At 42.7% G+C, this 26,722-nt stretch overlaps 1 long non-coding RNA gene across 3 annotated transcripts in view; it reads left to right on the forward strand.

Annotated features, from left to right (window-relative positions):
• The window catches only part of LOC311598598, a 512,559-nt gene that overhangs the window by 318,984 nt on the left and 166,853 nt on the right, over nt 1-26,722 (forward strand). For all 3 annotated transcript variants that reach the window (XR_014779592.1, XR_014779593.1, XR_014779594.1), the window contains one exon: nt 6,653-6,729. This is a non-coding gene — a long non-coding RNA (uncharacterized lncRNA). The remainder of the gene's footprint in view (nt 1-6,652; nt 6,730-26,722) is intronic.

Consider the following 26,722-nt stretch of genomic DNA (forward strand, 5'->3'; position numbering starts at 1 on the left):
AAGTTTAATTCCCAACACCCATGTTGGGTGACTCACAACTGCCTGTAACTCCAGCTCCAAGGGAGCTGATGCCTTTTGGCTCTGCAGATCCCTACACACACCCACATACAGACATACATGCATACACATAGGTCTTTCAAAAATTATTTAACTCCCCACAGACATGCCTAGAGATCCATCTGCCAGTGTTCCTAGGTTCTAGCAAGCTGACCACTGATGTCAACCATCACAGCACATGAATGTAAAGACACACTTATTATATTCAAAATGGAAGGTGAAGCAGGTTTTGTTTGTTTGTTTGTTTGTTTGTTTTCCCTTGGAGGTAGTAGTTCTGAGCTACATTTTAGCTTGCCGCCCACTGTTAATTTTTCTCCTGTTTCTTCTCACATTTCAGAGGTTTGCTTAGAGAATTTCCCAATATATTGTGAAAACAGCATCCTCTGAAATTTGAAAGGCATCTGGATTCACAGTGTAACACACCTAGTGGGGTTCCCCTTATGGCTACTCGGCCATGTTGATCTTTTGTTTACTAATATCTTTTCCACAAAGTGTTGGCAAGTTGGAGGGAGGGTAGGCAGTAGTGGAATAAAACGTATTTCATATGTTTTCTGTCATTTTGGGGGAAATTCATAAAGTAATAAGCGAAGCTATAGAAGAAAGCACGTTGGGGTGATGTATGTGGGTAAGACTGTGCTGCAAATCAATTCCCTGCCTCTTCAGTGATACAGGTCTGTGCAGCTCTGACAAATATTTTTCCACATTAAGGGGAAGCAATCCACTCAGGCCCAGCAGGAGGGGCAAATGCGCTAACAGGCTGCTAGGCAGTATTTCCTGGGGTTCTGGCCACTGCAGCTTCAAGGACAGATGAAAAAAAAAACTGCACAACTGCCCTAAGCAGGACCTGAACAAGGATGGATATCAACAGACATGCTAGCATGGAAGCAGGGAAGCCCACGCGGCCTTAGCCCTAGACAAAGAACTACAGGCAACCAGAAAGCTGAGAGGGGGAGAGAGTCTTCTCCAGGGAAGTGTATTGGAGGGAGGAAAGAGAAGGGGAAATGATGTAATTATATTATTATCTCAAAGACTATTTTAAAAATTGCAGGTATTCCCCGCCTGCCTCCAGGCTAACCATCACTCTGGGCACATGTCCCATCACCTGCTGGGGCCTGCCCACCCTGATCAAATCTGCCAGTTCAATCTTCACTTTGATTGAGTCTTAATGGCATAGTGCCAGGTGACATCTGAGGATTCACTTTGTATCTGACACCTTCCCCAGGAGAGAGGGCCTGCCTGCATGGGGGACTGTTGGGGCAAGGTGAGTAAGTAGGGCTGGTTAGCCTGTCCCCTCCTCTCTGGACTGATAGGAGCAAAATCTCCATCTTGCTAGCTTAAGAGTCAATTTCAGAGCCGCCCTGCCACCTGACAAGCGAGGCAAGCAACTTGCCTCAGTTTTGAAATATGAAAGCCGAATAGGGTAAAAAGATGGAGGCATCGTGGCTTTTCTAGAGCATAAAGAGACACACCTGGTCCTCTGCACAAATGCACAGACTTTGTCCCTTGCTCCTGTAGTCTTCATGGCCTCCCATCCAAGAACTGTGATACCAGTTTGTTTGGTTGGCATCTCCTTACTGTGGTTTTTATCAATTACAGTTGGTGGGCAAACGTAAACCTTCCTAATTTGGAGAGGCCTTGAGCAGCTGTCTATCCCCTAACTATTTGGTGTGTGTTTTACCAATACCATCATCCATGGCAAGGCTGAGAAACACCCACACATACACCAATAGAGCCATGCACAAATGTACATATGAGAAAACATACAACTATACACACACCAGTTCATACATATTAAACAGACACATACCTACGTATATATACATATACATAACAAGTACAGGTGCATATATACAGACTCATCCATATATATATATATAAGAACGTGCATGCAAATATCCAAATAAAACACAGACATATCCCAGACTTTGAGACACACATGTTTACCTTTGCACTCTGAACAATAATCTGGACTATATTTTTCCACTTTCTCTTTGTCCCGAGAAAAATCACAAAAACTCTAATAGAGGAGGCTGAGAAGAGAAAATATTGGCTTCTACAACACAAACATCTCTGTCTGACAAGAAAATGTTAATTTCCCCCTAAATCAAATGTTGACAGATGTCAGCTGTGGCTGGAGATGGGCCATTCTGGGAGGAGTTCTCTGTTTCAGATAATGTGCTTGGTCTGGAAGTTCCCTTCCAAAAGGCTTGTGAGCATCACATTTTAGCAGGGTGGAGCTCCAGGCCTGAGGAACGGTCCCAGCGTGTCTGCAAGAGCTGGCCTCTCGTGGACTCTGTACAGCGGGAAAGCAGAGGGCAGATTCCCACTTGATAGGATGTGCTAACTTCTAGAAACCAGGGTCTTCACAGTCATGTACAGGGATGGAAGCTCTGCTTACAAATGCCATGGGTAGGATTTTAACTGGACATGCAGGAAGGGAAAGTCTAGGAGCAAAGAGAAAGCCACATGTACAGGCACAGGGAACTTTCCAGAATTGTATGCTTTACCTATCTTTTCCGCTTGCGTGCCTCGGTTGTCAGGTGCCAGGGCAGCTCTGAAATACAGTGTGGATTTCTTTGTTCAACACGGATACTGATAAATTAAGATTCCCCTTCTTTCTCCCCACGACTGTGCATGTGCACACACACACACACACACACACACACACACACACACACACACACACACACTTTAAACTCGTTATATTTGAAGAATGATGATCTCTCTAGCCAGTGAGCTCTGCCAGTCTGTTCTGTTAGGGCCAAGATTAATGCGGAAGGTTGGTGCATGGCTGCTGCAGAGCTTCGTGCTCGGAATATGAGATGCCGCGCAGGGGAAAGGCCAAGAAATATGCCTGTGCTTGGAGTTTACACAAGTCTCCTTAGCAACTTGTCTGAATTCATTTCTCCCTCGGTGTGTGTGGGTTTCTTCCAACTCCTGAGTGAAACGGGCATTGAGAGTCTTAGCAGGCCCTCTTTCCCTTCTGCTGGGGCCAAATCTTTTATGCTGGAGAGCGAGGCTTTCATTACCAGCTCCTCCCTTCCTTCCCCCACCCCACGGACACAGCTCTGATTCTTTTCACTGTGTGTCTGTGGCTGACTGGGGACTTTCCAGAAATCACCATGCAGGAATGGCAGAGCCCCTCGCTGATGGGCAGTTTCATGTATTCCTGCCTCGGCCTCTAGCTGCCCCTCTTGCATTCTCCTGCGTGTGGCATGTGTGAAGTGGACCTGCCTGACAAAAGAGAGAGAAACACCCAAAACTCCAATCTGTGCCTCCATTTTACCTTGTCTTTCTTTCTCTTTTCATCCCACACTCCATGGCACCAGAGGCTCAACAGCTCTGGCTAGAAGATGACAAGAAAACTATTAGGCAAAGCCTGACTTCCTGGGACTCCACAAACTGAGTCTGGTGAGGCTGGGCATGCTCAGGGTCAACAACCTTAAAAACTGCTAAGCTGCCCGAAACCACTTTGCCTTCCAGCCTGGAGGAGGAAGATGACACCGCACTGGGGCCTGGAATCTTAACATTGTTATCTCCTCCTTCTATTTTAGAATCAAGGGGAAAAGAGAACAGAAATATAGCCCCCAAAATTAAGGTTTGATTTTGGCTCTTTTACAAACAGATGTTGCTTGTCATTCTGATATGGTTAAGCAGGCAACAGATTGTGTGTGTGTGTGTGTGTGAGAGAGAGAGAGAGAGAGAGAGGAGGGGGGAGAGAGGGAGGGAGAGACAGACAGACAGAGACAGACAGAGGGAGGGTAGGGGGGAGGGAGAGAGAGGGAGGGTAGGAGGGGAGAGATGGATGGGAGAGAGAGAGAGAGAGAGAGAGAGAGAGAGAGAGAGAGAGAGAGAGAGAGAGAATGCTTAAAAAGCAGAACTAGTAATACAGGTAAATGAGTAACACAGGGTCTTTCCTCTCTGAACCTTAGTTTCTCACAGACTATATAATTTTGTAATCTGTTTAGCTGGTTATGTTAAGATCAGGAAGCCCAGATGAGAAAATTGGACCATCCTGGTGATAGGGTGGAATGTAGGTGTGGGGCCTCCAGGCTTTTCTTTTCATTCTTTCTTTTTTTTTTTTTTTTTTTTTTTGTTTTGTTTTTTGAGACAAGATTTCTCTGTGTAGACTTGGCTGTCCTGGACTCTTTGTAGACCAGGCTGGCCTTAAAACTCACAGTGATCTGCCTGCCTCTGCCCAGAGTGCTGGGATTAAAGGCATGTGCCACCATGCCTGGGGCTCCAGGAATCTGACTGTAAAAGTCATTGCACTGAGGATGTATTTGCCCCTTTATAGATTGCATATTCCTTTCCTTCCAGGGTACAAGACTTCATCTTTTCTTCTGCACCCCCACACTCTAATCTAACTGCGCCATGCCTTCTCAAGAACAAAACTGGGGTTTTAATAGAACGTGCTAAGGTTGGCCAGGCTCCTGGGAATACTTGTTCAGCACACAGTTTGCTTTTATTAAAGAAATGACAGACGCCTGATGTTTTCGTGTCAGAATCAGAGTCCTGTTATTATTTTTTCATTGGAATCCCCCCCTCTCTTGTTTTGTTGACAATACAGATAGAGAATAATTGTGGGCTGGCACCCGGTCACCTTAAGAAGGAAGGAAATTGTCATTGTGGGCAAACTTGATCCTTCCTGAAGTGAAAGTCCTCCTTCATAGCCAGCTGCACACGAACAACTTGTGACTAGCGAAGCCTTTTCCTTTGCTTGGCCAAGTGTGTCAACAGCAAACTTGGTCCTACCCTCACTCTCCAGTCTGAATCCCTGGTGTACATCTGTCTGCATCAAGCATTAAGTAGGTTTCGGCATTTTATTAATTCCACAAAATAGAAGTACACCGCTCAAACGCTCTGAGAGCTTTTTATTCTCCACTCAGTTTCACTCCATCACACCATTTTCACGTCTTTGTTCTTTAGCTGACCTACACGTGCTGTCATTTTGCCATTTTTCGTGAATTGTTTATTTCTTTCTTTCTTTCTTTCTTTTCTTTTTTTTTAATACAAGGAGTGTGTCGTGGGAAGGTTATAAATGGCAGGGTCTGATCAGGCCTTGCTTAAAACAACAGGAGACCCATGCCGTGCTGCTAGCTGGCTCCTCCCTCCGCTCATCTCTTCAATTCAGTTTTTTTTTTTCCTGGAAGAAAAATCAATTCAGCCTAAAGTGCTGGCTTTGGCACCACATTTGTATTCTCGGGAGGTTTTCCCACACCGCAGTCTAGGCACCTTGTGGCAACATCACAGGTGGAAACGTGTGGTAGAGCATGATGCGGGGCTCTGGTGGATCACCCTGGGATTAGCAGCTACTGGGTCTCTCTCTCTCTCTCTCTCTCTCTCTCTCTCTCTCTCTCTCTCTCTGGAAGCCTCTGGATCTGTACAAGCACACTCGCTCACACATCCAAGAGACTTCAGAGAGTAAGAGAGAAAAGGCATCAGAAAAACAGAGAAGCTATAAGCGGCTGAGAACTCTCACTGCGTCTTGATCCTGGGTGGCAGGGTGAATGCTGAGTGTATACGGACAGGGTACACCTCCCCACTCCACCCCTGCTCCCTCCCCTTCTTTCTGTGTTTGGCTTCCCCCCTTCCTTTTTCTCTATCTTGCTCTTCCCCCTCCCTTTTTGGTCTCCCCCTCTTTTTTCTTTCTTTCTTTTTTATAAGTCTCTTTCTCTTTTTCTCACCCTTCCTCTCTCTTCCTCCTTCCTCAAAAATTGTCCATTACACTTGCCCAGTCATTTCAGAATAAAGAAGGTCCATAGGACATAACATCTCCAAAAATGGAAGTCAGAGCAATCTTTTCTGAAAGCACAGTGCTGCTGACACCACCACAGACTTGATGTTTAAGCCCAAAGGCAAGGAGAACTCGGAGTCCTCGTTAGCAGTCAGTCACACAGCAGGACCACCTCCCCTTAGCGAAGCAACATTGAAATAAGGCTAAGTCTGTGGCCAGTGGCGGGATGAAAGGACAGCTGAACCGAAGCCAAGAGCCCTGCTGTGGTAGAAGAGGGACAGACTTGGGAACCAATCCCTGGGAGATATCTGCTCCTTTGGCACAGCCCTGTTGGCAGAGAGTAGATGTCTCCCAAGCTGGTGCACAATCAGAAAGTTAGAATGTTCTCCAGGGTGCTACGTTATGCCAGGTGGTCATGACCCTGCTCGCCTAGTATGCCTTCCCATCCTTGGCTATTAGTGGTCTCTCTCAACCACATTTCTTAAGCAAGTGGTCAGGGAGAAAACACTGGAATTTAGGAATATTCTGAGACTTCACATTCCTATTGGATGATTTTTTTTTCCTGGTAAAAATCCTTTTTACAGTACATTGGTAATCAGGGAATTTCCAGGGAGGGGATACAAAAGTTAGTCATTTGTAGAAGATTTTTATTATGGGTAACTCTAGAAATAAACATGGCATGTCCTAATGTTTTTTTTTTTTCTTGGAATAGATTTAGGATTTTTTAAAATCCTAAATCTTTTTTTACTCTTTTTACTTAACTTACAACATAACTGAGTGACAAAAAGAAATCTACTGAAAAACAAGCAAAGACCCCAACGGACTTACAAAAAACAGTTTAAATGTCTTGTTTTCCAGGTGTGGGTGACTGATTTTAAGATACTGGCAACATGGAAGCTGGTTTTAAAATACTCATAAGAAGTTGGCTTTTTCAGGTAATGGCTTTTTCTCCCTTTATTCCTATCCCCAAACCTTCCATTTCCTCAAATAGTACAATTTTTAGGGCATGGAAAAATTTACATTTTAATGTTGCTAGTTTAATAATTTTATAAGCAATTGACCTAGCTGTATTGGTCCCTGATCTATGGAGTTTGGGAGTTCTTAAAATTAATTTCATAATAGTGCTTGCTTCTTTTTAAAGTAATTTGGGCAGAATTCACATGAAACTGTAAGCATTGTCTTTGAACTCTGGGGATATACATATACACACATATTATATATATATAGTATATAAATATAAATATATATTTATTTATATATATTTCAGAATTCAGGGTTTATTTCAGAAGGTTGTTATTGATATTTTAACTTCAGCTCTACTTGATGACAACTCAGTGCTTTCTGAACTCTCCAATATCCATTGAGTGGGTAGGGTTGAGCTCAACTGCCGCGATCCAGCAGCTTCCTTTTGGTGTCACTGAAGCGCTTTTCCCCAACAGAGCCTTACAAGTACCTCTGTTCTGGTGTCTGATAAGCTCCCTCTCCCTTTGTTTGTAAACGCCAGCCTCATGTTTTCACACTTGGTTGCTATCTCAGAGAGAGCTATGGAATCTTGTTCCATGAAATGAGCTGAAATGTCTTTGGAAACAAAGAACCTCCATTTTCTTCCCCAACACAAAGAAGTTTATCAAACGAGGCATTCAGGGATTGCTCCAGGGAAGGCATCTATTGGCAAAGCAGACCTTCCCTCCCCTAGCGCTAAAGTTATATTTGAATCTCTATAACTTTCTGTTAGTATTTTGATTTCTGAACGTAATACTTTAGAATGTTTGGAAGCTAATCTTAGTATGTTTGAATGCATATCCCTCTATCCTGTATTTGAAAAAAAGAAAGAAAGAAAGAAAGAAAGAAAGAAAGAAAGAAAGAAGGAAAGATGGCCTTAGTGGAAACATAGGCCTGAGATCCTTTCTGTGGTGTCAATGTAGCATGGAAATGTGTAGGTGATGCCGTGTGAGGGAGCCAATGTGCCACTTGACAGATCTTAGTCCATTGCTGACAAATATTGTTATACTAGCCACAACGTAGTTTGAATGTTCCTTATCTGAAATGGTTGAGAAGTGTTTCATATTTGTGACTTAAAGAAACTATGTTTTTGAATATGTTGAGGTGACTTGATAATGGAACACAAGTCCAAACACAAAGCTACTAATACTCAGGTACATCTTGTGTATGTGGCCCGAGGGTACTCTATGCAAGGCTCTCAGTGCATCTGTATTGTCACTATAACATGACACCTGGCATCAGGGTGCAAGATTTTCTTCTTGTGCCATCAGGTCAGTGCTCAAAAAAAGTTTTGAGTTTTAGCTGGGCATGGTGGTGCACCCCTTTAATGCCAGGACTCAGGAGGTGGAAGCAGATGGATCTCTGTGAGTTTAAAGGCAGCCTGTTCTTCGTGGGAATTCCAGGTCAGTCCTGGCAACACAATGAGACATTGTCTAATGAGGGAGAGGAGGGCTAGACTTTTAGTTATTTGCATTAGGATGGCTTATCCTGTGTTAAACATTATTTCTTATGAGTCGGTGAGCTGGAGCCCACGCCCTTAAACTCTCAGTGTGGGCTGTAATTCCCACATCTCAGCAACCCTTCATAACGTCAGGTGTCCAGTTCTAAATAGCCCATCCTTAGTCAGACACAGAAAAGGAAAATTAGAAGCTCAAGAGTTATGTGAAACACCCGAGTTCTGTAAAGACAATGAATGCTTTAAAAATAAATGATGTAGACTCAGTTTATCTTCTGGGCTCTCAACAAGTGAATCTCCACTGGACAAGGTGAAGGGGATCCCTTTGAAGGCCAAATTCCATAGTTCCCATCTGGCAAAAATTAAAAATGCCGGTGGTAAGGCTGTTCGGAAGTGCAGGGTATATGCTTTTCCTGACATCTAGGGAAGAGGTTGTCCGCATGTCCAATAGGTTTCCTGGAAGTGAGTTTTGTTATGATCATGTTTATTGTGCAGTTCACAGGAGGGGCCATTCATAAAAATCTATTGTCTTGAAAAGCCTGTTCTTCCTATGGAACCTTAGCTTTGCATAAATAATTGATTGCATCTCGACAAATGAAACATTTTTATAATAAATAATAGAAGCAACCCTATGCCTTTTCAGCAGTTTTAGGGGTAGCAGTGATATATTTTCTCTTATAACTTAACTTTCAAAACACACCCAAACTTGCTTGGTATTCGTATTTAGGCCATTGATGGGGTTGGGAAGGGATGACTCAAAAACCACAAATTTTTCTTAAAGACAAACCTTCTAGTCTAGTATAGAGACATCTCTGCTCGGATGTGTTGGGAAAGCTCTCTTACAAGTTGCTTAGCAGTGCTTGCTAGTTACTTCCACTTGTTTTTCTTCTGACATGCAACCAAAAAAAAAAAAAAAAAAGGAGGAATGGATCTCAGTATCCTTTACCACAGAATTGCAGAAGTTAAAAGAATAACCTCATGCTGGGCAGTAGTGGTGAATGCCTTTAATCCCAGCACTCGGGAGGCAGAGACAGGTGGATTCCTGTGAGCTCGAGGCCGGCCTGGTCTACAATGAGAGGCTAGGACAGCCAAGGCTACACAGAAAAACCCTGTCTTAAAAAACAAAAAACAAAAAAAAAAACAAAAAAAAAACAACAACAAAAAAAGAATATCCTTGCATCTGAGTACTTGTTCTCTCTCTTAGAACCTGTCTTGTTCGCTTATTAGCCATCCTGACATTAGTTTGGACTGAGTGGATGAGGATTCTGATAAAAAATGAAATCCACCTGAAGTTCACTTTATCAGGTGAATGAAAAACCAGGGGGTCAGCCAGAGAGAATAGGAGACTTTTCTGTAAAGCCCTTTCCATCGCTGGCATGAAATGACCCAATGACAAAAATCTGTTGTTGGACTAAATGACCCAATGACAAACTCTTTTGTTGGACTAATGATTTTAACATTTTATCTTCAGACAAGTCAACCCACACACGAGAGAAGAGACTGGAGCCTGTTGCCACAAACCCGTAGATCCGAACTTGTGCTGATTGTGCACACAAGCTTGTGTCTACAGGTATGTGTCTGTTAGGCAATCTCACAGTCCACAGGCTTTGCCTGTTGGCCACTAGTGTCCACTCACCTTCTCCTGCTCTCCCTGTCTCCCCGTGGTTGCCTTGCAGTGTGGGAGAAATGGAAAGAGGGGCTGAAGAGGAGGAAACAGACCTTTTGTGTCACAATGGATGAGGTTAATTAAGAGACTTACTGGGATGCCCATGTTGCCTCTAACCAGATTAGGGGGCTGGGCTGCTGATGAGGCAGCAAGAATTCCAGAGATTCAGACAGCTGACTGCTGAGTGCTGAGTAAATAGGCGCACACACAAGGGCTTGTTTTGTTTTCTGGGAGCCTAATTGTTCTCAAAGTTATGACGATCTTTTCCAGAAAGCGATGAAGACTGGCTGACAGCGCTGATCTGGTTTGGGCTGTGGTGTGGGTTGCACCTTGCAGCTATCCTGTGCCCATCATTTGGCAAATGCAGGCCACTGGGTCCTTTACTTACTAAACAAGATGATTGAGATGGATGCACTTGTTGACCTGCTTATTTATACCTCTGGAAATACCCAGCAAGGAAGCAAGAAGGACTTTTTATTTAAGGAGACACACACACACACATACACACACACACACACACACACACACACACACACACACACACACACTCCTGCACACAACAAATAACACCAAGAGAAAAAGATATTCTGCTTACATCCAAAATTCATCTTTGCCCAGAGCAGTTTTCAAAGTCTTTATCATGCTTAAAAGACTGGAATGAAAATAATTTTATCCCTTCCCCTCTTAAATGTCACCATTGTGCCGGGATTGGAAAGCCAAGCTGACCACAGATCAAAGCAAAACTGGCTAAATTTGTCTCCGTTCAACAATGTGAGCCGAAGAGTCTGTAAACAGAAGGCAGGGTGAAAAGTTGACGGGATTCTAGATGGCTCTGGAACTTTCACATTCGCTTTTGGTCAAGCGTGGTACCAATAATTCCCTTAAGAGCTTTGTTTCTCTATGCAGGCTCTCAGCAATGACAGCAGAGCGATATAAAACCCTTCTGGATACATTTTGTCACCTTTTAAATGCCACACTGTTCAGGGAAAGCTAGAAGTCTTTTTCCTGTTCCTGTAGGGTACATAAAGACAATACTGTTTTTTGTATTTCTGAATCAGGAGTGCCTAGATGTAGCTCATGTTTGTATAGATGGTGGAACATGGTGACCTATGAATGCCATACAGAGAGGATGCGCTTTCAATGCATGCTTTGGTTTTTGCTTTTCACAGAGGAGTGTTGTGTTGCTGTCTGTAGGGCTCAGTGTTCAACCTCACAGGAAAACTTTCCTATGGAATGATGGGACATTAACCCAGAAGAGAAAGGCTGTCCTTACTGGTGTGTATCCCATAAAACTGTCTGCCCCCAGCTTTTACCCACCCACTCTACAAACAATCTACTTGGCTTGGTTTACATGGCTCTTTGAAGTGGTTGAAATGAGTAAACCGCCCACATGTTAAGCCTGCGCCTCTGCAGGCTGGATGCTTGTTTGATACAGGGAGTGGGGTCACACTTGTGCCCGTCATCCCCTTAGCTTGTGACTAAGGTGTGCCACTGATGGGGGAGTTGAAGCCACCAGGCCCCTGTGTGCTCAGTGTTGCCTATATAGCAACGATACCCAACTGTACATGCATTGCTGGACATTTTTTTCCTTCTTCTTCTTTCAAGGAGGTTTTGTAAATCGACTAGCCTGAGGGGGTGCCGTGGTGGGATGGGGGTGGGAGGATGGCATATTGCTCGGTCAAAATTTCTAAAAGCCTCAAACATTGGATTCATCTGGTTAGAAAATCCTGTAGTAGAAAGTCTGAAGCCCCTGGCTACTGGCCACAAGAAACAGGATATTAAATATTTTACACGATGATGAAGCTCGGTATTTTTCCTTCTTCCAAGTTCATGAATGAGCTTTGCCCAATGTTAATTGTTCCTCTGAGATTCCCTCAGAGTGCACCAAGTGTCCTACAGGAAGGAGCAGAAAGCAAAAATCACGTCAAGGTGTCTTCCAAGAATATATTTCAAAAGCCAGTTAAGCATGGAGCAAAGAGGGTAGAAAATAAACTCATCAAAATCCCCAAGTCTTCACTGATAAAATATCCACGATGACACAATCCCTGAGTACAGTTTAACTTTTCCAAACTCAGAAAAAAAAATTATTCTAAGAATCGCACCCGATCAAACAGCTCCCTTTTTGCCATGAGCCTTTGTTGGGAGGGAAGCCGATGGGGGCTTTGAAAACATTTCTCATTTGTATTTCACAACAGTGTCCCTGCATTTCTTATGTGGGGAGAAAGGGGCATTTTAAATTAATATAAGTTCTCTTTTCGACATATTTCCCAGTCGTTCCTCATATTGAGAAGTCTTCTGAATCCACATCTTAAGCTGTGATACCACATTTCTTCAACTATGACCTGGCTTCTCCAGTTAAGATTTTTTTTGGGAAAATCTTTTACTCCTGCAGACAACTGTAGATAGCACTGAAATTTTACACAGTAGTCCATGTGAGTGGTTCTTCAAGGGCAGATCCGCATCTACCATGAGAGCTAATAAAATGTGATTGGAAAAAGAAAGGCTCCATTTTATTTTTGGTGTAGCCACAAGCTAGGAAAAACTCTGGTTCATTCCCTCATTCATTCGCCCATCCACAAACCTTTAGAGGTGCTTACTTTGTGTTCATCACTTTGATAAATGGCAGACATATGATTCAGATTTCTTTTTCGTGACTCTGCTTCCCTGGCCCTTTGCAGAGCTGTATGGGGGCTGTATAGGCACAAACCTTAACGAATCACATTTTAATCAAAGCCCGTGTTCAGCTTCCCAATATCTAGTCACACAGAACACATCCTCGCTAATGGAGAGTGTCTGTGTTGTGTGAGATGCTGTCGACCACGATAACCTTAGTATTTAGTGGGTCAGGGGTCAACTCTCCATGTTTTCAGAGTACCTGTGGGTGATACAGGTTTTTAAAGCTAAAAGACTCCATACTAAAGATACAGAACTGCTGGAAAGACTATTTAATTTTTTCCCTGTCACTTTTAAATAAGAACTTTTATGACATCATCCCATATCTTAATTGCATGTTGTTATTGCACGCCTGCAAATATTTACACTAATTACGTAATGAACTATAATTGCACTAATACATGATAATGGGCTAGAATCAGTGCAAATAAACATGAAAATTCACACAACCCAAAGAGCAGAATATTGAAAACCATTAGTGCTTCGAGACCAGATTCTTTGAACCTTTGACCTCACGACAAGGCTGCACATGGGCGAAATCATGTTTTGATCTGCAGGCACTTATAAAACTGTCTGAGATATAATGAGGACGATGTAGCAGTGTTCTAGCACATCGAGGCTTCTCCTTGCTCAGTCACATCTTCTTCCGATAATGCTTCCTCCCCTGCCTGGTTCTTTCTTGTGTTTATACCATCGGGCTGACTGTCCATGTGGAATAAGTGAAAAAATAAACAAGAAAAGAGAAAAAAAAATCTATTTTCTGGTTTTGGGTGCAGTGACTATGAAATCCTCTGTATTAGTGAGTGGCTAGAAGCAGACGCCTCAGAAATAATTTGTTAAAAGTCCGTATGAAATCTACAAAGTCAGGATGAGTTCACTCACTGTCATTTTTCTCCCCACTTGGAGTCTTGATAGCAAATTCATCTTATTAGAAATGATGTTCCAGTATTAGGAAAAGAATAAGGGGCTGGGTATAAAAATCGGTATAAAAATCACCCAGCCCATCTTTGGGTTTACTTATACTCCCATTTATTCATTCATGTGTATATTCTTGCTTTGATTTATATATGTATATGATATATATAGTGATATATATTCTCTCCATTGTATCTACCTAACTTTTATTCATCTTTCTGTCATCTCTGCCATGTACTGAGTTGTAGCTATGCTAGTAGCACTAGATGTTATCAACGTAGCTCAACATCTAATGAGCGATGTAACAGACAGATGATGAGAAGACTCCATATGATTCTTTGTAAGGCAATGATCTGAAGGTTAGATTAGACATGGTGAGACTCCTAGCACTTGGGAGGCAGGTAGATCACTGTGAGTTCGAGGCCAGCCTGGTCTACAAAGCGAGTCCAGGATAGTCAAGGCTACACAGAGAAACCCTGTCTCAAAAAACCAAAACAAACAAACAAAAAAAAAAAAGAAAGAAAGAAAGAAAGAAAGAAAAGAAAAGAAAAAAGAAAGATACAAAGAAATGGTGAGACAATCAGATAAGCCTTTGAATTGCGTTCTGAAGGATGCATATGGGTTTTCTTGATAAAATTAGCCTCTCAGCTTCTCGCTATCACCCAGGGAACTAGGTAGCTTTGACCCAACAAAGGCTGCCTGCCGCCTTCAAAAGTGGCCCTGTTTGGGATGGCTGTGCAAGAGACTAAGGCAGAGCCACACGGAGGAGAAACACCGCTTGTTCCTTTGCATAGGCTAGCCCTTTGAACATAGCCGCTTGTTCCTTTCCATAGGCTAGCCCTTTGAACATAGCCAGTGTGGTGAAGCTAGGCTCGAAGTATGTTCAGACATGCCAGCACATTCACAGCAAACCAAAATGAGAGTTCAGCTTTGCAGTGTGGAGAGGTGGCCGTGAGCCAAACAAACAGAGGACCAAGTGTGAGCAGGCACAGAGTCAGGGAGCTGCCTGCCTTGAACAAGCCTTTCCCCCACAGCACCATCTCCATCTCACTGGGCCTGAAAAGGCGGGAAAGGTTTGGCTGAAAATTTCAAAATCCCATCCGAGAAGTTTACCTCATCTCGTACAAAGAGAAGAACAGAGGCACATCTTCACAGGCCACTAAAGAAATTACCAGGGGAAGGATTACTACAAAATGCAGAAACAACTCTGGGAATACGGGCATTTTATCAGTAGTAGGATGTACTGTTAGAGCTATCTACAGGTGGATGTTTGACATGGCTTCTGTGTCCTCTCTGCTTTGCTCAGAATCCTGTGTTCAATCTTTTCACTGTTCTGACTTCATCCATCTCACCTCTTGCATTGACACTTAAGAAATTCCAGAATTTTAGATTTTCAGAAACTCTGTTTTCCAAATACTTTCCCTGCCAATTATCCAAGTTTAGGCAGCAGTCAGTTTTCCTATCCCTTCAATGGCTATCAGAGGCTGGTGTATTGATCCAAATAACTGTTAGATGATAGTACTATGCTTTTTATGATATATATATATAATTTCAAGGGTACCAGTCCCCAATATGTGTCCCCTTCCTACCAAAGAGCAATCTCAAGTCAAGAGTTTTTTCTACCATTTTGCTTGGTCAGACCCTTTAATGTGTTGTTTCTTATGAGTAGCCCAGGTAGGCCACATCAAGAAGGAGTTTTGTAAGACTAACCTGAAATTGCAGAGTGTAAGAACTGGTAGCTCTCCAGCCATTGTGACTGCATGCTCCCAGGCTGAGGTAGTAGGTTGTATGGTTCAGAGTTACATCAAGGGAGATAACTGTACAGCCTCCTAGCTTTCCTTGGGACTTGCACATACCAACATGGCGAGAACCAACCAGGATTTCTCCAGGCCTCTTTTTCCCCTAGGAAAGGCTTTGAAAGGTAAGACTGAGTACCATTATTTTACTAGTGTTTTAGAATGTTGAATTTGTTTCATAATTGTACCCATGCTGTATTTTCATGTTCGGTTTTGTTGGGTTGGATTTTATCTTCACAAATTGTCTATCATTTATCTATTGTCACAATAATACTGCATACTGAGCAACACAGAGCATCAGTGATGATGATAACTGTCTTAGTCTATGAATCTGCACTTCAATGAGGCACCTTCTATGGCCATTGTGCGTAGGATGGAGCCACTAGGGTAACTTGGTCCTTCTCTGCCACATCACATTTGCCAACCAGCCAGACCCAGCATGTCTTCAATGTAAAGCTGGTGAAACAATGGCAAGAAAAAGTCAGGGGCCTTGAGGATTTTGTAAGAGTCCTCTATGCTGGTATTTTGATGGTCAAAGGACTACACAGGGCCAATCCTGAACCCAGGGGTGGGGTTGGGGAATTGGGGGGGGGAGGGATATCTTTAGGGTCATGACAAAGGATGTGGTGCAAATTTGGGCCATCATTTTGTCATCCCATTGCATATTCTTTGATATCATCCAGTTGAAAACAATAATGCTCCCCCATGAAAGGAAGCTTCCAGGCTCAGGAGCCATGTTTTGAGAGCATGCTTTAGCTTTTCAGCTAAGCTGGTCTCTGACTTCTGGGTTATGACTTCATTGATGAGATATGCACCCATCTACAGAATGAAGCCAAAAGGCTAGAACGGCACTCATTTGGGTACCGATTACATCAAAGTACAAGCCGGGTCATTTCATGAGGGTAGCCAGAGCCACGAATGGCAGACATGCCACTTGTTTTAGACTAACCTTTCAACCTGAAATGAGCACGAAAACCAGTAGGAGACTGGACTCTCTTATTTAGGAGGGGTTGCTACCGGCCCAGACCCTTCCCAGAAGCTCAGATAGGCAGTCAAGGGTACATAGGGAAGTAATTTAACCCACTGTATCGTTTTCTGGCAGCTAGCAAGAATCCACAGTTCAATACGTAGGTTTTGTCCTCTCTCTCAACCACATTAAAAATTGGGTCCCTTTGTCACTTTGATTCCATGCTCAAATATCTCATGGAGCATCACTGTGGGTGTCAGGCAACTATGGCGTCAAGAGTAAGTAGCCCTGGTTTAAGTGTAAAGCGTGGTTGAGGCTTTGGTAGACATTTTAAAACTCCACAGCAGAGCTGAGATCAAGCCTCTCTGGTGTGGTGTCCATCCATTCCTTACCTTAGCAGAGACGAATGCCTGAGTAGAGAAAACACTGGCCTGGTTTTGCAACACTTGTTGCAAGATCGACAAGGAACACATTGATAAACCTGTATGTGTTGGGTAAGGGTTGATGGATTCAACATGTGCAGCCACTTCCCGTACAGGGATCTCTCTACTCCGTCCTGTCCGCCCGTCTGCGAAGCTGTATCTGCCAGCATCCCCTGTGTAAGGCAGTCCCTTCCTTTCAGCAGCACAAACTCAGGTGGATTCACATACCTGTGATTCCCACAAGCAGACAAGTACTGGGAAAGTCCCTGCTGTAAAGACAAAGACATGCTGATTTGATTATTCATCTACTGACTTGGACAACAGGTTGTGTCCACCTGAATTCTAGGGATGACCCCTTTGTCTCCTTTGGCGTAGTGTCCAGGAGCTGACAGTGAAGTGCCTTTTACCCAGAGGCCTATGTTAGAGCAGAGGTCAGGAAATGAGAGGTTAAAAAAAAATATGTTGTAAACGACAACTTAGTATCAGTTTCACCAGGGTGTTAAAATGTGTTTCCAAAGACTCCTTACCATAATTTTTGCTGAGTATGTGTTCTCTTCCCTCAGAAAAACTCTTTGCTGGATTTTAGCTAAAAATCACTGTTAGCCTCCAAATTCTCAAGTATACCAATATACAAATGTCTGTAATGCCTCCTGGGAATTAATCTTGGGCCTTGGAGAGGAAAAAGAAAGCTTTAGCAGGCTGACTTCTAAATCTCCTGCTGGATTTGGTCATTATGCTTGCAATCGTAACACTTGGAAAGACAGTGAGACAGGAGGATTGCCGTGAGTTGGAAGCCAATCTATAGCGCATAGTGAATTCTAACTTACCTTCGGCTAGAGGGCAAGACCCAGTTTGAGCAAAACAAACACAAGCAAAAAGGGGGCATAAAAATATAAATTACAAGACCTATATTGCTACTATAAATGCCATTTTATTTTAGAATCTGTTTATTCCATCCAGCTATGTTCTAATATGCTGGCAATCTTCAGGACATCACGGTGTGGCTGGTGTCCTGTCATGTAAAGGATGCTTACCAAAGCAGTTTAAGGAAGTCAGAAATTTACCAGAAGTTTGTAAGTTCTCTTGAAGACAGCTCATTCACGAATTTTAATCGTGAGACATCAGATTGCTCATTCCCTTGGTTCATTACTAGAAACTGTAATTCTCTTATTCCATCTTTGTGCTCCACATGCACTTCCAAAGCTCGACATCGGTTCTCTCAAAGCTATCTCTGGCTCATCATCCCTTTCTGCAGCCTCACGGAGAGGTGAGAAACTCATTCAGTCACTATGATTTTTCCAAACCCTGAATATTCACCCCTCTTAAGTGGGTTTGATGGTATCAGTACATGATATATTCTCTTGAGCAGCAAGAGTATAATAGAACATTTATTTTTTGAAGACATTTTGTTATCATATATTTCCTTTTCATATCTCCTTACCATTCTCCAAATAGCCCTGTTCCCAATTTTATCTTTTTTTTTTTTTCCTTTTAAGTTCGATATATGCAACAAAACATGGAAGACTTGTTTTCCAGAGACAGGACTATTTCACTTAACATGACGTCCTCTCATTTTGTTTACTTTTCCATCAAATGATATAATTTCATTTTTCTTTACTTTTGTTTTTTTTTTTTTTTTGAGACAGACTCCCATTTGCCCCAGGCTGCCCTTTAGCTCTCTGTGTAGTTAAGGATGACCTTGAACTTCTGACCCCTTGGCCTTCACATACCAGGTGTGGGGATTACAGAATGTTCTGCGATGCCTTGTTTGGGCATTAAACTAAGGACTTCATGCATGTTAGGCTAGTGCTCTACCAACTGAGCTAGGTCCCCAGCCCTGTGACTTCCTTCTGTTGTATGTATGTGGCAAATTTTCTGTATCCATTTATCTATTGATGCTATTGTAGGCTACCTCATTCCTTGTCAGTCATGAACTGGTTACAATAAATATGAATATGTAATTATGTTTGTGCTGTGCTGACTTAGATTCCTCTGTTTATGCACCCAGGAATGAGATGGCTGGATCATATGGACTTTTATTTTTCTACTTCTTAATCTCAGTTGCCTGGCTATGTAAACTAGGGGTAAGAAATGTTGGGATTGCTTGTTGTCTTTTGTATAGATATATTCAACCGCCTTTTTCATTGTGCTTATGAATCTTATCTTAAAACTGTTGAGAGATGGCTTAGCAGTTAAGTAAGAGTGCAGCTCACTCCTGAAGAGGACCCAAGTTCAAATCTAGCACCTGTGCTAAGTAGCTTACACTCTGTAACTCCAGCTCACAGGATCACCCTCCCTAGGCTTTCTTGGATAGTTGCACAAGCCTGCATTCTTATACACATGATTAAAAAGAACATTTAAGTCTTCTTTTTAAGTACCTCAGTTCTCTTCGCTAGTAGAGACGTCAGAGACATTGTAACATTAAGCATGCTCCTGAAAATCATATTACACTGATCACTCTTTCAACAGAACACGACCCCATAGCCCATGTAAAAGGAATCTACCTAAGAGTACGGACGCTATTGCCCAAGTTGATCCTGTCATAGTCAAGTCATTTGAATTCCTGAACTTCATCATCCAAAGGCATAAATCTATGACTAGCACTAGGTGACTTCTGAGAAGTCTAGAGTGTTGAGAAATGTGCAATCCCGAAATGCTTTCTGAGGAATCATTGCTCAACGTAGACTCTCACTTCTGATCCTCTGTATACTCCTGTCCTATAACATGCGAAGTTATTTTCCCAGCTCTCTGCCCATACTGTCAAAGAGGCATGGGCAAGATGGTAAGGAGGCATTTGCAGTAGTGTCAGTCACATTAGACTACTGACCCCAGGGGCAACATTAAGGAAATAAAAGAGGGAGCCACAGAAGCAGGACGCAGGAGTCCCTTTGCCTCCTGCCAGGCTTTGTAGATCACTAGGGTAACAAAGAAAAGTAAATGAGGTTCTGCCGAGGTAATATGTATAATCAAGCACTGCATATCACTTTCCAGGGCAGATTATCTCAGTGATGGAAAGGATGAGAAAGGCACAACTCACCACCTCCCTTCTCAATTCCCGTTTGTGCCCTCTCTGAATAAATATTATACGCTTAGTGCTCTGCCAACAACTGCAGTGTGGAGTGCATGAGAGCTGCTGTGGCTCTTCTGAGCCCTTTTCCATCCTTCACGGGATCTCCCACTGTTCTGAGCTAATGCAAAATGCAATAACGTTTAGCATCAGGACATCTCTGAGTCAAGAGGTTAAGGAAAAACACATCTCCCATTGTGTTCCAGCAGCTCAGATACTGTTAATGGCAAAACACCATGGAGACAAATAGATCTCTCTTTATTCAGGAAGCTCTGAATGAAGAGAAGATATATGTGACATCTTTGCAGCAGGAGAGCCCTCTCTATGTGGTGCATTAAGGGAGAGTGGAGTATGGGAGAAGTTCACTTAACATGGTGTCAGATAAGGCTTGGGCATTGTCTACAGGGAGGAGTCAGTCTTCTCCATTTTCTCTCCATTGCTTTAATTAATGCTTGTGGTTCTAGCAGGAGAAGGAGGAGACACGACCTTTATAGATGTGACTGGGGGAAAGGGGATTTTGAACAAACACAGTGTGAACTTCTATGTGGTATTTTTCTTAAACGCGATCCAAAAAGGTATTGGCTACACAAGTGACTCTTCTTATCCCACACCAGTGCATCTTGCTTTCCTTTGCTGTCTGCTTTAAGCATAAGGAACACAAATCGATATGTCTGTGAGAAGACACTAAGACAGACGAGAGAGAGACAGACAGAGAGAGAGAGAGAGAGAGAGAGAGAGAGAGAGAGAGAGAGAGAGAGAGAACCAATAAATTATGGGTCTGCTGAGGTTTTTCACCCTAAGACTTCCGGTAAGTGACTCTATAATCTGTGTGATGGCAGAAAGGCCATATGACACCACATGTTGTGCCTTTACTACTTTTTCCCTTGCCAGTTGACCCTAAAGGAATGAATCTTAATGAAGACCACTTCTTGTTCCCATAGGACTTCAAAAAGAGTTCTGTCGTATTATTTATGGGCTGTGATAACAATTAAAAATTATGATATCCCTTTTCCTTAGGACCTAAGGAATTTCTGTCTGGTGGTAAATTCTGGATCCAGGGTCTGCTTGCTAGTGTATCTGCCCGTTTTAGGTTTAGGAAACAGTTGTCAAATATGGCACCTGTGACCTAACTGCTGCTGGCTTTGCTTAAAGTGGTGGGGATGGGGGAGGTGGGGGCCACAGAAGAGTCTAGCTGGCAACTTAGAGAGACGAGGCACAGCAGGCCAACGCACTGCAATACCACACTAAACGTTGATTTCTTCACACCAAGGGCAACCAGGCCACATGCATATAAAGTTCATCAGACCCAGGAATTCTAGAATGTCTCATTGTTTGATGAATAAGGCCCCAAGTGTTCTATGGTTGCCACTTGTACATTGGAATAAAATGTATAGAATTCAAATCATCACTGGAATTCCAGAGTAGGGCAGCTCCTGTTCAGTGATGAGGCTGCACTGCTGCAGCGGTGTGGCACTTCTGCTCAGTGTGGAAAAGCCTCACGGAGATATGATTGTGTTCTCAAATGCATGGTCTACAAATGCTGAGCAGCGGAGAGTCATAACTTATTTGTAGCTGCATAATTAGGTGCTGTGATATGGTGAGGCCTATATGCAAAGCACATTAAATCAGGCAAAATTTAAAGGCGCTCAGAGATGGTGAGGTGTTTCAGCGGGTCAACGTTCTTGTTGTACAAACCAAACAACCTGAGTCCGATACCCTGATCGTACAGTGAAAGGACAGAGCCGTAACTCCTAGAAAGATTCTCTCTCTCTCTCTCTCTCTCTCTCTCTCTCTCTCTCTCTCTCTCTCTCTCTCTCTCTCTCTCTCTCTCTCCTCTCTCTCTTCTCTCTTCTCTCTTCTCTCTTCTCTCTTCTCTCTCTCTCTCTCTCTCTCTCTCTCTCTCTCTCTCTCTCTCTCTCCCCACCCCCTCTGTGTTTCTATGTCTCTTTGTGTCTCTCACCTAACATGATACATATTCACACATAAAATAATAATTGTTTAAATTAAGGAAAGCATATCCCTCAGCACCAAACAGAAAGATAAAATAATTAATTCCTTGGAAATAAACCTTTTATCACCTGTTTTGCCTAAAACCCAAAGATTTTGGCTAATCATTTCATTAGGATGTTCCTCAATGAGGTGTATGAATCTCTACCTGTGTTGGCTAGTTCTATGTCAACTTGTCACAAAGTAGAGTCATCTGAGAGGAGAAAATGCCTCTGTAAGAGCAGGTTGTACACAAGCCTTGTGGGGGCAGTTTCTTAGTGATCCATGAGAGAGGGACCAGGCTATTGTTGGTGGCACTGCATTGGGCTGATGATCCTGGGTTTTATTAAAAAAAAAAAAAAAGCCGGCCGAGCAAGGCAGGAAGAGCAAGCCAGTAAGCAGCCCCCTCCATCGTCTCTGCATCAGGTCCTGCCTCCAGGTTTCTACACTGAGTTCCTGTCTCGACTTCCTTCAGTGACACACACTATGATGTGGAAGTGTAAACCAATAAACTCGTTCCTCCCCAACTTGCCTTTGGTCACCGTGTTTCACCACAGCAATGATCACCCTAACCAGGTCACTACCTATTAAATAAAGAATATATTCTTATTAAAGCAAAAACTGTTCTGAACACAGTTTAACATTTCTCAGTGTTTATAAGTAATTCTGAACCTTGTGTCTTCTGAGGTCAGCATTATAAAACTAAACTTACCCTGTAGAGTTGTTTGACGTGTAAAAGTGCCAATTACAGACCTTAGCTTGGCAGAATACTGGCTCAGCTCAACTTTACCATTTATGTTCTATGGCTTGAGTTGGAAACACACATGGCTATGGCTTTGATGTCTTCTAATGGGAAAGTACCCAAACCGTTATGCTGCAAATGGAGCATTACTCTAAACGAATCAACAAAGTGTTTAGTTCTGAACACAGCATGCACGTTGTCCTGTGACTTGGTGTGGTGCTAAGTTTAGCTGGCTCTGTGGACTCTGTATTTCCCTGCCAATTCTTCTCTCCAGTGCTGTTCTGTGCCTCAGGGGCTCCTTCGGGTACAGCCTCAGCAGTGCCTTTGCCTTATTGCTTCTCAGTATGCTTCACCACCGAAGTCACCAGGAAGAAGTTGGAGGGAAATTGGAGAATGAAGTTTGGGCTCTGAATTCCCCTGACTGCCTTCCAGAAGGCACGGGATGGAGCTGGAGATCCCTGAGAGCTCCAGTGTTGACCCTTCAACTTCTAGCAATCAGAGCCTCTCTCAGGTATAAAGGGACAGGCAGGATTTCATTTTTGTCCTAGGCTGAGGACCCTTTATTATCCTTCTGGGTCTCTCTTGTCTCTTCTCAGTTTTTATGATGTAGTCTTTATGTTAACACATTCAGAGAGGCACAATCGAGGGAAGTTTGCTGCTCTCCAATTCTAGTTCGCTTTCTAACGTCAGCATAAGCAAGTTAACGTAAGTGCATCATTTTGAAGTGTCACCACGTTCCATCCTGTAGGAGATGAGGGAGGTGGGAGTAGATGATTGTAACATAAAACCATGGAAGGAGAAGGGGCAGAGACCATATTTACTGCATCACTTTTCATTCTGGCAAAGGGCTTAGCTTACTGCACAAACGTGGTGCCCATGGATGGTTGTGTAGAGCTCCCATCAAATCCTTAAATGTGCTACATGCTAAGATGGAATGTAAACCTTTGCTGTGGGATGTAAACTTGTGGAAGTCAAAGACCATACTTTTCTCCCATAGCAATCATAACAAAATAATCACACTCGGTGCTGACACCAGAAGATCTAATCTTCCAGGGCTAGGTTGGTTTGTGTCCAGCCAACAGGGAATAATTATGTTTAAAAATGTTTAGATCTATTTTTTTAATTTATCTTTTATGTCACCAAGTTATTACCTACTCCATATTAGTTTCTCCTGTGCACATGTATGCCTGTGTGTACGTGTGTCTGTATATATGTTCAGACTGTAAGTGACTCTTATTTTTTTGGTAATATTGATAATTGTGTGGATATAATCTAGATAAGAGGAAATTTCAGCTGTACACAAAGTAGGACACTCAAAATAAGGAGCTAGTTGTGTGAACGAGTGCTGCCTTCAATTACTTAGGATTCTTATGACTGTTTCCAAATTGTCCTTTATCGCAATGCCAAATTCCTTTCTCCTTGGTTGCATGAAGACTGGAAAATGGAAATGGACACAACTTTGATTTGTAAGGCACAGAGTCACAGCCACAGTGCTTTCTATGACCTTCACTCCCACTCTGATAGAGTCGGGATGCCAGATTGGTCTGATCGGTGAGAAGAGCTGAGGAACAGAGCAGACAAGGACTTCCCCCTTTGACTCACTCACTGAAGGAGCAGTGCTTTGGGGCCTTCAAAGAGCAGAGCCTTCACTCTTCATGTTTAGCACACAAGATCATTTCTTCAAAAAAAAAAAATGAGGATGTGTGGAAGGTTATCGACTCAGATAAACACAGCTGTTTGATGGTAACTTTACTAGCCCACTTGAGAAGTGACCAAAGCACTATCAGATAAGCTAAAAACCAAAACAGCACGGAAAAGCTTTGTTTGCCAACTCTTTCTTCTTGACCTCTTGGCAGAGACCAATGGTTGTGTTCTCTATCTTGAGACTATCTCTTGTGGGCCAGACCGGATGATCTCATAGGTCTTTGTAATCTCAAATACTGTGACTTCTGTCCCCAAGTGAACTACATAGTTTGTTTACATAGAAACACACTCAGAGACCGAAGGAAATGCGAAGTGACTAATGCTAAGGAAAGTGAGCCAGGGTGACTCAAGTGGCTTCCTTTCTAAATAGGATAAGTAAATTAAGAGCACAGACATTCCTTCTAGCTTCGCTCCAGCAGTTTGACACGTGTGACCAATAAGCATTTGCTGCCCTTATCAAGACCCCTCTTTAATGGTGATTGGCTTAATTGTTTTACTCTCAAGTTGTATCCCTGGCACTTGGGAAGTTAAAAATGGTGGGAAAGATGGAAAAAAACAAAAACAAAAATTGCTAGGAAAAACACAAGCCTAATAGAAATAAAGCATAACCACAGTGCATTTCAACCTTATCAAGGATTTGTTGCCAGGAGCGGTGTCTCACGCCTGTAATCCCAGCACTTGGGAGGCAGAGGCAGGCAGATCTCTGTGAGTTCAAGGCCAGCCTGGTCAGTAAAGCAAGTCTAGGACAGCCAAGGCTACACAGAGAAATGTTGTCTCAGGAACACACACACACACACACACACACACACACACACACACACACACACACAGGATTTGTTTTTGTGCCATGGACCACATTTATCTAGACAAATGAAACACTGGGAGAAATGACAATACTTTTAATAAAAGATTGTTTTTCTACAGCTAGATTGGCAAAAGCATTTCTAAGGACTCACTTTCCTCTGTGTTCTGGAAACATCTTGTGATTTCTCTACCTGCTCCAGGAGGCCCAATGCCTCTGGCCTCTTAAGCTATCTGCACTTATATGCACATACAGACACTCAGACATATAACTACACGTTAATGAAAAATAATAAAAGTAAATCTTTGTAAAGATAATTTGTTGTCCCAGGATCTGTGTAGTATATGCTGAAAGTATCAATCGAGTCTCTCCCATCCTGCTTTTTGTCTGGTACAGACATTTTTCAAGGTCACTTCCAATATCGTACTCAGTGTGCACAAAATATGTGGTTTGTGTTCCTCACCTTATACTTGTATAGTTTATTAAGGAGAATACCACTCTCATGAGCAGGGCACGTCTCTGCTCATTGTCAGCACATATTCTACCTGTAGCTTTCAATCACTAGCATGGGTCACACTTTGAAATTATCTTAAAACTAAAACTAAGTCAGCTGAGCACTGGCCTTGTGATTGAAGATGTATTCGTTTTAACTGTTTTTGTCTTACCAACTTTAGCTTTAAAAAGCCACCCTTCCCATTACCTGACAACGTCTTAGACCACCTAGCACACTACATTAAATGATGCCCAGTGTTACTGATGCTTGTTGGGTTTTGTGACCTCTTCTATAGAAGGGACACCATTTTAGTCATCTGTTAAATCCCAGGACAGCATACAGTAGGTGCTCAGTAAGTGCTTGTTCACTTAAACGCACTATTTTCTCTTCTGTAATGAAAGCATTTGAAATTTATTTTTAACTGATTTTATCTGACAATGTCATACGTGAATACCGTATTTACATCATTTCTACTCCTCCCTCTGCCCTTCTTTCTCATCCCCTGTCTCCCCAACGCCTTCTCAAATTCATGACCTATTCTTCAAAATAATATATATATATATATATATATATTATATAAACACACACATATTTATCCTACTGAGCCATTAAGTATTGCTCATATGTACATTTGACTAGGGCTATTGGTGAGCCAGTAACCCATGAGGGAACTCATTCCTGGATAAAACCGATTTTCCCTTTCTCATCAGCCATCGGTTGCCCGTGGCTCTCCATCTAGAAGTAGGGCCTCGCTCTTTCCAGACTGGCATGTCACCTTGTCATCATGTAGGCCTTGTTGAGGCAACTGAGATGCTGACGTTTCATGGGTGTGGCCCCCCTGTCGTGTCAAGAAAGCACTATCTATCTTGCAGCAGCTGTCCTAGACTGATTCTTACACTGTTTCCAGCAAACCACTTTAAAGAATCTTGTGGTCTAGAGAAAGGAAACATACCTTTACTCTGTGTGTGTAAGTTGGTTCAGTTAGCATCAAAGGGAGTAAAGTTTTGCCTTTTGTTGTGCAGTGTTGCATAGAAGATCACATTTCAAATTGAGCAGTGAAGCGAAAATCAGGGGAAGCTTAGGACCAGAGCTTTTGAATGTTGTCAGAAATTAAATCAATTAAAATATGAATTTTAGAAAACAAAAGAGAAACTCAGGGAGGCAGAGGCAGGCGAGTTGCTGTGAGTTTGAGGCCAGCCTGGTCCATAAAGCAAGTCCAGGACAACCAAGGCTACAA

Source organism: Acomys minous, assembly GCF_964271855.1.
Source record: "Acomys minous genome assembly, chromosome: 5".
Lineage (NCBI taxonomy): Eukaryota > Metazoa > Chordata > Mammalia > Rodentia > Muridae > Acomys > Acomys minous.